We start from the raw sequence: 12,259 nt of genomic DNA on the forward strand, positions 1-12,259 counted from the left end.
GGAGGTCCTGGGTCAGGCTCCGGCACCCATTTCTTGGGGCATGCTGATCTGCCGAAGGTCTGCCGTGTGCCTGCCCTGCTGGCCTGCCTCCTGTGACCCTTCAGGAGTGAGGCAGCAGGGCTGGGACCACCCCCACCCTGGCTGAGAACCTCGTGGCTGGGGGTTCCTGCTCAGGGAGGTGAGCAGAGCATGTCTCTCTGCAGCTCGGCCAGTTAGGTTCCAGGAGGCGCTGAGGGACTTGGAGCTGCCGGAGGGTGGTGCCGCCACGCTGCACTGTGTGCTCTCCTCGGTGGTGACGCCCGTGGAGTAGCACCATGGGGAAGACGTCCTAAGGTCCAGCAGCAAGTACAGCCTGCGCCAGGAGGGTGCTGTGCTGGAGCTGGTCATCCGGGACCTGCAGCCCCAGGACGGGGGCAAGTATTCCTGCTCCTTCAGGGACCAGACAACCTCAGCAACACTCTCTGTGAAAGGTGAGCACCTCTGCCTGCCTGCCTGCCCACATAGCTGGACTGGCTGCTTGCCACTGCAGAACAAAGTGATGTTCTCTGTGTCTTTGGTCTCCTCAGCCCTGTCTGCCCAGTTCATAGGAAAACTGAGAAATAAGGAGGCCACGGAAGGGGCCACAGCCATGCTGCGCTGCGAGCTGAGCAAGGCGGCCCTTGTGGAGTGGAGGAAGGGGACAGAGCCCCTCAGAGATGGGGACAGACTGAGCCTGAAGCAGGAGGGGGCTGTGTGTGAGCTGTAGATCCAGGGCCTGGAAGAAGAGGATGCTGGGGAGTATTCATGTGTGTGTGGGCAGGAGAGGACCTCGGCCACTCTGACCGTCAGGGGTAAGGACCACTGTGGCTGTGCAGGCGTGTCTTGGTACCAAGTATGGACCCCACTCTCCATCAGCTTGTCCCTTTCCCTCCCATCTGTGCCACCCTCCTCTTGTGGACCACAGGGTCCTTCCTGATTCCTGGGCTGTCATGAACCAGGAGACTCCAGTGGCCATGGCCAGTGTCCCTGATGTCACTGTGGTCTCCCCTGTTACCCTGCTGGCTAGTCTTGTCCTTTGTCTGGTCACGTGCTGTCTCCCAACATCACAGTGAACCTGAGGCCCTGTGTCTTCTGACCCTCCCCAGCTCTGCCTGCCCACTTCGTAGGAAGACTGAGGAGTAGGGAGGCCACGGAAGGGGCCACGGCCATGCTGCGTTGCGAGCTGAGCAAGGCGGCCCCCGTGGAGTGGAGGAAGGGGACAGAGACCCTCACAGACGGGGACAGACTGAGCCTGAGGCAGGAGGGGGCTGTGTGTGAGCAGCAGATCCAGGGCCTGGTTGAGGAGGATGGCGGGGAGTACTCGTGTGTGTGTGGGCAGGAGAGGACCACGGCCACGCTGACCGTCAGGGGTAAGGACCATGTGTGTCCTCAGGCACTGGCTGCTGTGTGTCTGAAGACAATCTCAGGTTCTTTGTGTGCTGTGTCTGCTGTATCCTCCACTGCTGTGTGCTCTTAGGCTTCTCTCACACTTGCACTGTGGGGCCTGCTCAGACCCAGAGCAGCAGAGAGTGGGCTTTTCCCGGCCCCATGTGTCACAGCCTGGGATGGAGAATGTAGGTGAGGCCAAAGCATTAAGATGGCGCAGGAGGCCTTCAAGGAGTGCACACTGGAGAAGGGGTGGGCGGGAGACAGAGGAGGAGCAAGTGGAAGGTACTCTGAAGGGTGTCCCTGCAGCCAGGGCAGCTGCCTGCATTGGGGCCATCTGATGGGCAGGTGAGGGCCCCAGTGTCTGTTCAGTGTGGTGGGAAGGATCTCCCCCAGGTGTGAGGGGCCTCTCACCCAGGATGCTACTGTCTCTGATCCCATGTCAAGAGTCAGGGAGGGACTCCTGGGGCAGTAAAGTGTATTGTGGGGCAGGGCATGGCCATCTGTTCACCTCCACCTATAGTGGAAGCCCCACTATGTGCATGGATGTTGGTGACCTCTGTGGAGAGGCCCCAGTGCCATGACATGTTGGAGCATGGACGGAACGTGTTCCTGCACAGAGGTAGACCCCCGTGTGACAGAAGCATGTGCACACCAAAGCCCACCGCGTTGCTGCAGGATGCTGGAGGGAGGCCACTAGGAAGATGCTCCCTCCCTCGACTCAGGGAGCGCTGCCTGTGGCTGGGAAGTGGGACCCTGCTGACCACCTGAGAGCTGCTTCCAGAACTGGGCATGGCCCAGGAAGGACCAGAGGTGCACAGCCCTCCTGGGCCCTTCCAGAGAGTGCTTCACTTTCTAGGATGCTCTGAGGCCCTGTTGCCCTGAAGCCCCTGGGGCGGATGGACCTGGGCTGGTGGCTGGAGGGCCCCAGGAGCCAAGCTGTCCTCCCTTCTCTGTGGGGGCTACCCATGTGCTGCCGTGGATGGGCCGTTGTTCATTTGTGGGTTATCTCGTCAACTCTGCTGTGGAGGCGAGCTTGCTGGCACTGTGAACAATGGGCATGGGCCCTGTGGCTGTATGTTCCAGGGTGACAGTTCCAGGAGGAGAGTGGGGGCTTCTCTCCCTGGCCAGGGTGCTCCTTCTCTTGGTTTGCTCTGGAAGATGGAGTCGGGTGTGGTTATGGGAGAGTTTCAGCCAGACTGTCGATGTCCCCAGCCATCTATCAAGATCAGAGAACAGCTGTTACAGAGAGCTTCAGAGAGGTTGTGGCCAGGCTAGGCCCTTCAATCTGGTGCTGTACAGAATCTGAGCTGGGCCAGGCCACAGAGGACACTGTGGAGTGGCATGGCCCTTCCAACCCATGTTCCTGCCCATCCGTCTGGGCCCTATGACCTTCTGTGGGCCTGTCCTCATGCTGAGGCCCTCTTCCACGTCTCACTGGCCTCCACATGAATGGACAGCCAGTCTGCTGTCCAACCCCCTGGGCCGCCTGTGTCTGGTGCTTCCATTCCTGTTTCCAGGTTGTCTCCCTTGCTGAGTGCCATGTCTTACCCCACGTGTTCTACAGAGACCCTGGTGTTCTTTGTGGCCTCCTCAGGCCAGTCCCGTTCATGCCAGGCATGAGATCCATGGATGTTGGAACAGACCCTGGCTGGGAAGCGTGGGGGCAAGACCACTGGAAGCCTCAGCCCACAGCTAGTGCTGAGCAGCCCAGCACCGGACATGTCCAGTTGGGCTCACGTCCTCTCTGTACTGTCTGTGTCCTGTCTCTTCTGTGCACTCAAAGAGCATAATTGCATCCATGTCTTTCTGGCCCCCAGCCCTGCCTGCCAGGTTCACAGAGGGTCTGAGGAATGAGGAGGCTGTGGAAGGGGCCACGGCCACTCTGCGGTGTAAGCTGAGCAAAGAAACAGCAGTGGTGTGGAGGAAAGGAACAGAGACCCTCAGGGAAGGCCACAGACACAGCCTGCGACAAGAGGGAGCTATGTGTGAGCTGCAGATCCGGGGCCTGGCTCTGGAAGATGCTGGGGAGTACTCCTGCATGTGTGGGCAGGAGAGGACCTCAGCCACGCTGACCATCAAGGGTAAAGAATGTGTCCTCATGGGTTGTGGCTTGGCATTTTCGTGTCGTCCACTGCCACTTTCTGCTCCATTTGTAGTACTGCTCCTGCATGGTCTGTGGCCCTGTCCTCTGCCTGGGGTCCTCCTGCTCTTGTTCATGTGCTGTGTTGTCCTCCCCACTGGCCACTTCCCTCCACATCTGTACATTAGTTCACTATCCACACCACGTGGCTATGTGTGTGGTTCTTTGTGGATCACATGTGCCTTTGGAGTCCTCCAGACTGCCCCATGTTCTCAGTGATTGCTTGGCTCTCCTCAGCCTTGCCTGCCAGATTCATAGGAGACCTGAGAAGCCAAGAGGCCACAGAAAGGTCCATGGTCACTCTGCTATGTAAGCTGAGCAAGGTGGCCCCTGTGGAGTGGAGGAAGGGGTCTGAGACCCTCAGGGATGGGGACCTGTACAGGCTGAGGCAGGAGGGGGCCACGTGTGAGCTGCAGATCCAGGGCCTGACTGTGGCAGAGGCTGGGGAGTACTCGTGTGTGTGTGGGCAGGAGAGGACCTCGGCAGTGCTGACCGTCAGGGGTAAAGACCTCCCATGACTGTGGGCTTGTTTGGGTTTCTGCCTTTGCTCTGTGTCCAGCCATGGCCATGCTGCCCCTGTTGTCCAGAGGGAGGGTGCCCTTTCCCTCTGTCTCATGCTGTTTCTCTGTCCTGCTTGGATTTCTGTCATAGCACTGCCCAGTGTACTAGTGCCTTGCCAGTCTCCCCAGGGACCTCATATGGCCAGCTGTCATGGAGGGACAGAGTTCCCACCTTGTTTTCCTAATCACCTTTTGTCGTTCCTCCTCAATCTCTGCATGCCACGTATAGCCCAAGATTTTCTTTTGGGGGCCCTGGGGGTTCTGATGCCCAGGGAGGTTCCCCAGCCTGGGCTCTGCACCTTGCCCCTGATTGCCAGTGTGTCCACGTGAGGCAGTCAGCACCTGCTGCCCCTCAGCATCTCAGGGGCATGAGGGACAATCCTGCCTGGGGATTACTGGGACAGCCTGGCCTGCAATGGGGAATTATGGCCTTTCCTGTGGACTCAGCCATGCCCTAGGGTCTGGCCTGGGGAGACACAAAGCCCTGCCCTGTGATCTGAGCCTCCTGTCCCTGTCCTGGGGTCTGGGAGGAACAGGGCCTTGTCCACAGTCTGGGAAGGATATTGCCTTGTCCTGTGGTCTTGGGGAGAATCACCCTTTCCTGGGGTCTGGTGGGAGTGGGAAAAGGTCTTGTGCTGGCCAAATGACTATATGACTGGACTTGGCCCTGCTCTGGTGGTCCAAGGGGGACACATCCCTCTGGCAAGGCTAGAGGTTCTGAGGGGGGAGGCTGCCATTAGAAAAGCCTGTGGCAGATCTCTGCTCTGCCCCCAGCTTCCTCACCTCCCTCCTTACATAGACAGGTCCTGTGGAGGTAGGCCAAGGGGCTGGGAGAAGCTGGGCTCCCCAGCTCTGGCCAGCTGTGTGCCTGATCTTGACCCTGCCTCCTCCCCATCTGCAGTTCCACAGGCTGTGTTCCGGGAGCCCCTGCAGTGCCTGCAGGCTGAGGAGGGCTCCACAGCCAGGTTGCAGTGTGAGCTGTCCCTTCCCAATGCCACTGTGGTCTGGAGCAAGAATGGCCTGGAGCTGCAGGCTGATGGGCGCCTGGAGTTGCAGCAGCTAGGCTGCACCGCTGAGCTGGTGCTGCGGGACCTGCGCTGGGAAGACGCGGGCGAGTACAGTTGTGCTTGTGGCTCCCAGGCTACCAGCGCCACCCTCATGGTCACAGGTGACCTCACAAGACAGGGCGAAGCCTAGCGTGGGTGCAGAGTCCCCGCTGACCCTCAAGGCTGCAACCTGGGGGGGGTCCCAGCAGAGAGGACCCAGCTCAGTGGGGCAGGGCGGACCTGCCCTAATAACTTTGCTCGCTCCTCCCACCTCGTGGTTCTGCCTGCCCAGTTCCTCCCTGCGCCCCAAGACCAAAGGACAAGGCTGTGGACAAGGCCCTGTTCCTCCCAGATCCCAGGACAGGGAGCACCACCTAACCTCTCCTCTTTCTCTCTTCCTTACCCGTTGCGCGCCTCTTCCTGTGCAGTCCCCCAATTCCTCCTGGTGGCTGTGATCCCACCCCCTCCCCATAGTGCGGGGTCCCCAGTGCGAAGCCGCTCCCGTGTCCTCTGCTTCTCTATATCCGCTCCAGGACCTCGCTTCCCTGGGTCTCTCCTTTTCTGGTAGCTTTGCTGGCCGGTATTGCCTCTGCCCCATGCAGTTCCCCAGTTGTTTCTTCCCAAGGGTATGCCTTGTGGGTCCGGCTCAGGATTTGCCCGGATGTGGTTCTCCACCTACAGGGTTCTGGGTCTTAAATGCTCAGGGTCTCGCTGTCATGTTCTCTTTCCTGCCCCGCAGCTGCACCCGTGCGGTTCCTCTGGGAGCTGCAGGCCTTAGAGGTGGATGAGGGAGCTACAGCGCACCTGCGCTGTGAGCTGAGCCAGGCGGGAGCGAGCATGGAGTGGCGCAAGGGCTCCCTGCAGCTCTTCCCCTGCGCCAAGTACCAGATGGTACAGGAGGGCTCCGCCGCTGAGCTGCTGGTGCGCGGGGCGGAGCAGGAAGATGCGGGAGACTACACCTGCGATGCGGGTCAGGCGCAGACCACAGCCTCTCTTTCCATCCGCTGTGAGCTGCCCACTGGCACCTGTGCTTCCCCAGCAGCCTCATACCTCAGGGGTGGGCAGGCACCTTGCTCAAGGCGAACATGAGGTGGGAACCTGCAGTCTTAAGCTTTCCTTTCTTGTCCCTCAGCCTCCAAGCCCAAGTTCAAGACGCGGCTGCAGAGCGTGGAGCAGGAGGCAGGCAGCATGGCTCGGCTCTGTTGCCAGCTGAGCGAGGCTGAGCCAGGGGCCCCTGTGCAGTGGCTAAAGGAGGGCGTGGAGCTGCCTGTGGGCCCCAAATATGAGATGCGGTGCCAAGGGGCCATGTGCGAGCTGTTGGTCCATGGGCTGGAGACCAAGGACACAGGAGAGTATGCCTGTGTGGTGGGTGGCCAGAAAACCTTGGCCTCTCTCAGGGTCAGAGGTGAGCCAACCAGGACCTCGTGACACACCCTCTTCCTGACAGCTCCCCTGGGGGCATACCTGGCTGTGACAAGTGCAGCTCACAGGGTGGTGGAGGTCCCTCAGGTTATAGGCTCTCTTTTTGCTACTTCACCCCCATTCTGATCCTCCAAGAGAAGGGCTTTATGGGGGTAGGCATGAAGCCTGCAGCACTGAAGGCTGTGCTCCCTCCTGCCCCCCAGCTGGCAGCAGACTGGCCTGAGCTGGCCTGGTGGCCCTTTCTGGCACCTACCTGCTCTTCCTGAAGGTCTTACTTTCCTGGTGACCTGGCCAGGACTGGGCCTGCAGCAATGTTGGAGCCAAACAGGGCATCTATCCACTATCCTGCAACCAGAGCTGTACCCTTGGCCTTGGGGAGATAGCTGCCCCAGCTATTTCTAGACTCATTGAGTGAAGCAGCTGGCAAATGCCACACAAGGCAGAGGAGTGTTAGGTGGCCAGGAAGGCTTTCTATAGGGGCACTGGGGCTGGCCCTGCCTGAAAAGGGACCCTTCTTACTACCCACTAGAGCCTGAGGTGACCATCGTGAGGGGCCTGGTTGATGCTGAAGTGCAGGCTGACGAGGATGTGGAGTTCAGCTGTGAGGTGTCACGGGCTGGGGCCACAGATGTGCAGTGGTGCCTCCAGGGCCTGCCACTGCAGAGCAACGAGGTGACAGAGGTGGCTGTTTGGGATGGCTGCATCCACACACTCCAGCTGAAGGGTGTGACACTTGAGGACACTGGCACCGTGTCCTTCCATGTGGGCAGCCATGCATCTTCTGCTCATCTCACTGTCAGAGGTAGCCAGCTCTGGGTGGGCCTGCCCTATCACTGCCCCTGAGAGGCTGTCCTGGCCCAACCTCTGTTCGGGACAGAAGTGGACAGCAAGGGTCCCTGCTTTGGGGATCCTTGGGTGTTGGTAGAGAGAGGGACTATGAACTGGCCATTTCTTAGTAGTCCCAGTCAGGACGGAATGATTCTGGGCTGAAGACTGAGTCATGCTGGTGAGCAGGCAGTGGTGGGCTTCCCAGAGCTTACCAGTTTTAAAGCTCCAGTTTCCCTCTCCTGATTTTCATGAGGGGTCATTGCAGACTGGCCGCCCCAGCCTTCAGCCATCTTGGCATTTCCCTTTGGTCAGAGCCCTGGCTAGAGGAAGGACTGATAACACACCCCCATGTACTGTCTTCAGGAATTGGGGTGGGGTCACCAGGGAGGATCCCCAGGATATGGAAGCTATGCTAAAGAAGGGAGCATCCTGGACACAGAGGCTGAGACCCATACCTACCCTGTGTCTAGTCCCAGAGGTGACCATCCTGGAGCCCCTGCAAGACATGCAGCTGAATGAAGGCCAGGATGCCCACTTCCGGTGCCAGCTGTCCAGAGCTGCAAGCCAGGAAGCCCGCTGGGCTTTGGGAGGGGTACCTCTGCAGGCCAGTGAGATGAATGACATCACCGTGGAGCAGGGCACGCTTCACTTGCTCACCCTGCACAAGGTGGGGCTCTGGGACCTGTTCCACTTGGACAGGGATGGTTCCAGCTCCATTCAGAAATACCCTCCACTAGGGGGTAGGGTTAGGGAGGTGATGAGCCCATCACTGGGGGCTGGCTAGATGGACCAGTCCTTCCTGTCAGGATGAGTTGGCCAGGGCTGAGCATCTTCCTCCCTGTGTCCTCAGGTGACCCCTGAAGATGCGGGAACCATCAGTTTCCAAGTGGGTTCATGCAGCTCAGAAGCCCAGCTGAAAGTCACAGGTGGGCAGCTCTCTCCCATACCTAGACCCTGGCCTGTGGATGCCTGTTTTCTGGGTACCACAGCATCTTGCCTAGTGGCAGCTGGTGTGTGTGTGAGTGAGTGTGTGTGTGTGTGTGTGTGTGTGTGTGTGTGTTGGTGTGGGGAAGAAACCCTAGACTTAGCAATTTTCCAGTCCTTGATCCCTCAAGTCATGGAGTGGGGTAGGCTGGTGAAGATCTTGAGGAATGCTGTGTATAGGGGGAACACAGGCCAGGATTGGTATTCTCTGTAGGAGAGCCTTGCTACCTTGGACCCTGAGGTGGAGACAGGGTCTTTTGGACATCATCTTCCAATGCCTGTCCTTCTGATATGGTCCATGTGGGCCCACACACATCCATGTTGAAACGCTCTTGCATACCACACAAGCTCAAAGGTGTGGATGCAACAGCTGATGCATGACACCTGTGTGGACTCAGACATGGTGCACATGGCCCCAGAATGCAAACAGGACTTTAGGAATCTTCAACTTGGATTGTACCTTGACTCCACAGGTCACTCTTGAGTGCATTCCCTTGCTGCCCTATTCCAGGTTCTCAGACTGGTCCCATCAGTCCACACCAATCATCCATTCATCCATCCACCCATTAACCACCTCTCCATCCACCCTCCCATCCATCCATCTCTATCCATACGTTTATTTATCAACCATCCATCCATCTACCATTCATTCATTTACTACCACCATCTGTCCACTGTCCACTCATGCACCCATTATCCATCTATCTATCCCTCCACTTTCCATTCATCTATTACCTATCTTCCATATCTAGCTATCCACATACCTTTCCACTCATCCTCTATCCATCCATTTATCACACATTCATCCATCTACCACCAGTTCATTATCCTTCTGTCCATCCACTAACCCATTAACTATCCATCCATCCACCCATCAACCATCTACCAGCCACTATCAAACCACTTATCTACTCACCATTGAGCAAGTCCCTACCATGGTCAAGTCCCGGACCTTGAGGTCCAAAGGTAGCTTTGCCCTCAGGGATTCCCCGTCTGCTTGGAGGAGCTGGACATGGAGACAGTGTATGTTTGAATCTCATGCTCTCCTCCCCAAAAACCTAAAGAATAGATAGATATGGTCAGCTCTGTGGCCTGGGGGCTGGGAAAGGCTACTTAGTGCCTTAGGTTGAGTGATGAAGTGTCATGGGTTTCCTGAATGGGAGCAGTGCATGAAGGGCCTTGTGTGTTCCTGGGGCGATGACTATGTGGGGGTGACATGGCTCTGTGTCCCTTGCCTGGGAAAGATGGCTCTTTATGCATCAGGACAGTGATCTCAGGGGGAGAGCCCTGGGCCTAGGTGTGTGAATGAATGTCCAGGTAGGGGTGTGATAGGCAGGCCTGGGAACTGTTGCTTGGGGCAAGACCCAGGAGCTGGCAGAGCAGGAGAAGGAGGTGCAGATGTACACTTGGGGAAGGCAGGTGCTGGTGGGGTGCATCGAAGGGGAGTGTGGAGAGGCTCCTGAGGGAGGGCTTGCTGGGGTGGGCATGGGGGCTGCCCCGCACATCACTGTCCTGATGGGCTCTGGTGTCTTCCAGTGACTCCCACCTGCCCCTTGTGGCCCACCTCCTGGGGTAAAGGCATCTAGGCCTTACCAAGCTGAACAGTGTCTCTGTCTTCACAAGGAGGCCCCAGGATGGCCTGTGTAAAGTGCTCAGAGAAGCACAGGGTGGGGGTGACATCCTCCCTGCCTGGCCCTAGGCAGCAGGTGGTGGAAGAAGTCTCTGTCTGGTCCTACTGGCTGGCCTGTGGGGATGGGAGGATTAGACGTGGATGCTGGTATCCTCTTCCTCCAACCACCCTGAGTGTCCATCAGGAGGTAGACAGGATGGAGACTATATGGAGGGCACAGAAGGGCAGCCATGATTCATCTGGAAGTCCCTGAGCTCGGACCTTCTGTGTGACAGGGACAGGAATTTTTGGATCCAGCATCAGGGCCCTGAACCCTGGGGCTGAGGGACTTAAGAGGAAAACTGGATGTGGTGCCCTCTTGGGATTGAAGGTGCCCCCAAGGACAGAGAGGTCCCCTTCTGAGGCCAGCCACCACCTCTGGGGAGAAGCAGGTGCTGGGGCCTCTGCTTCCTGCCCTAACCTGGGTCAGACGAGGCATCTGCACTAGAAGGAGCCCCAGTCATGGGGCTTGGGGCTTGTCTGCTCTCCTGATGATCAGGGTACCATGCATGGCATGGCCTCCTCTGGGTGAAACCTGTAGTGTTCTGATGGGGTGTGATCTGGGCTCACCGTGGTGGCCTCTGTGCCTCCCTCTGTGATGAGGGTGGATTTCTAGACCCCAGGGCTCAGGTCATCCTTTTGGTCTGGATGGTGCCAGCAGGCCCCAGGGTGGCCCCACACCAGTGAGTCTCAGAACTAGGCCAGCACATCCCATTTCTGACATCTGTTCTAGAGAACGGTCACTATTCTCTTCCTGTCATACTTCCTCAACCTAGAACATTTGACCAGACACTCACAACAGACATAAGCAGTTCTCTAGTGGACACCCACTGGGTGTCTTGTGATTCAGTTCTGACACTATCTACCCAGATTTAGCACAGACCCTGCAAGCTAAGGGCTCAGTCCATAGGCTTCCCCGGCTTCAGATGTCAATGGCAAATCTCAGGTTGCTACCCAAACTTCTGAGTGGCTTCAAGTGAGGGCTCCCACTGTCCTCTCCTCATGCTTGACCAGTTTGCTAGGACAACTTACAGAAGTCAGGGACACACTCATCTTGGATAGCTTGTTGAAGAGGATCCCGCTCAGGGACAGCCAGGTGAAAGACAAGAATGGGAAAGGACACAGAGTCCATGTCCTCTCCACGCTGCCCTCCCAGCCTGTGTTCAGCATTGTGGAAGCTCATCTGGTCTTGTTAAGAGTTTGTCTTATGGAGATTTATGTCCAACCACCCTGCTTTCTCAGAGGATGGGGCTGAGCCTTGTAACCCTGTAATCACTTGATCTTCTTGGTGACCAGTCCTTTCCGGAAGCTGTCTCAGGGCTGGGCCTGAGTCACCCCATTAACATAATCTCAGGTGTGATTAAAAGAAAAAAAGAGCCTGTTATATATAATGAAGGGGCTTGCAGCATTTTCAGGAGATTCTGCTGGGTTAGGAGCTCTGGGCCAGGAACTGGGCATAAAGACAAAACCTGCTATCATAGGACACACCTGCACCAGTAGCCCCAGGTAGCCTCTAAGTGATGGACCCAGCCCTCCTTCTTGCCCTCTTATGCAGAGGCTGCACTGTGCCTGGTCCATGGCCTGAAGAGTGTGGATGTCTTTGCAGGGGAAGTGGAACCTGTGAGGTGTCTCATGCGGGTGGGCCAGAGGCCCGCTGGTGGCTGGATGGCACCTTGCTACAGGACAGCCCCCAGAGTGCCATCACTGTGCGTGATGGGACCTTTCACTCCCTCACACTCTCAGGCCTGGGGGTGGCCGACTCAGGCACTGTCACCTTCCGTACAGGGCCCCTGGTCTCCACAGCCAAGTTATTGGTCAAAGGTATTGACCACTGGGGACTTCCCCATGCTGGTGCTTCTGCTCCTGCTGCCACATGCTTCCTGCAGGCTCCTGGGGAAAGGGGGAGGATGGGCACTGAGGGTGGGGACTGTCCCCAGAGCCAGAGGCTGGGCATCACTCTACATGTGCCACCTACCCTGGGCACCCCCAGGAGGCACAGTGGGCAGCTCTTACTTTTGAATGGGAGATCTAGCTGGAGGCTAGGTCCACTGCCACCTGCCAGGTAGGGCCAGTGCATTGCCGCCTGCTTGGCCACCAGTCACCTAGTTAGCTGCACATCCCCAGCCACAGGGGCCAGTCCCTTCGGGGGCCTTTTTGGGCTTCTGAGGGGAGGCCCATGCGCTTGGCCCTGGCCTACCTGTCC

This window comes from Urocitellus parryii, unplaced genomic scaffold, assembly GCF_045843805.1.
Source record: "Urocitellus parryii isolate mUroPar1 unplaced genomic scaffold, mUroPar1.hap1 Scaffold_37, whole genome shotgun sequence".
NCBI lineage: Eukaryota > Metazoa > Chordata > Mammalia > Rodentia > Sciuridae > Urocitellus > Urocitellus parryii.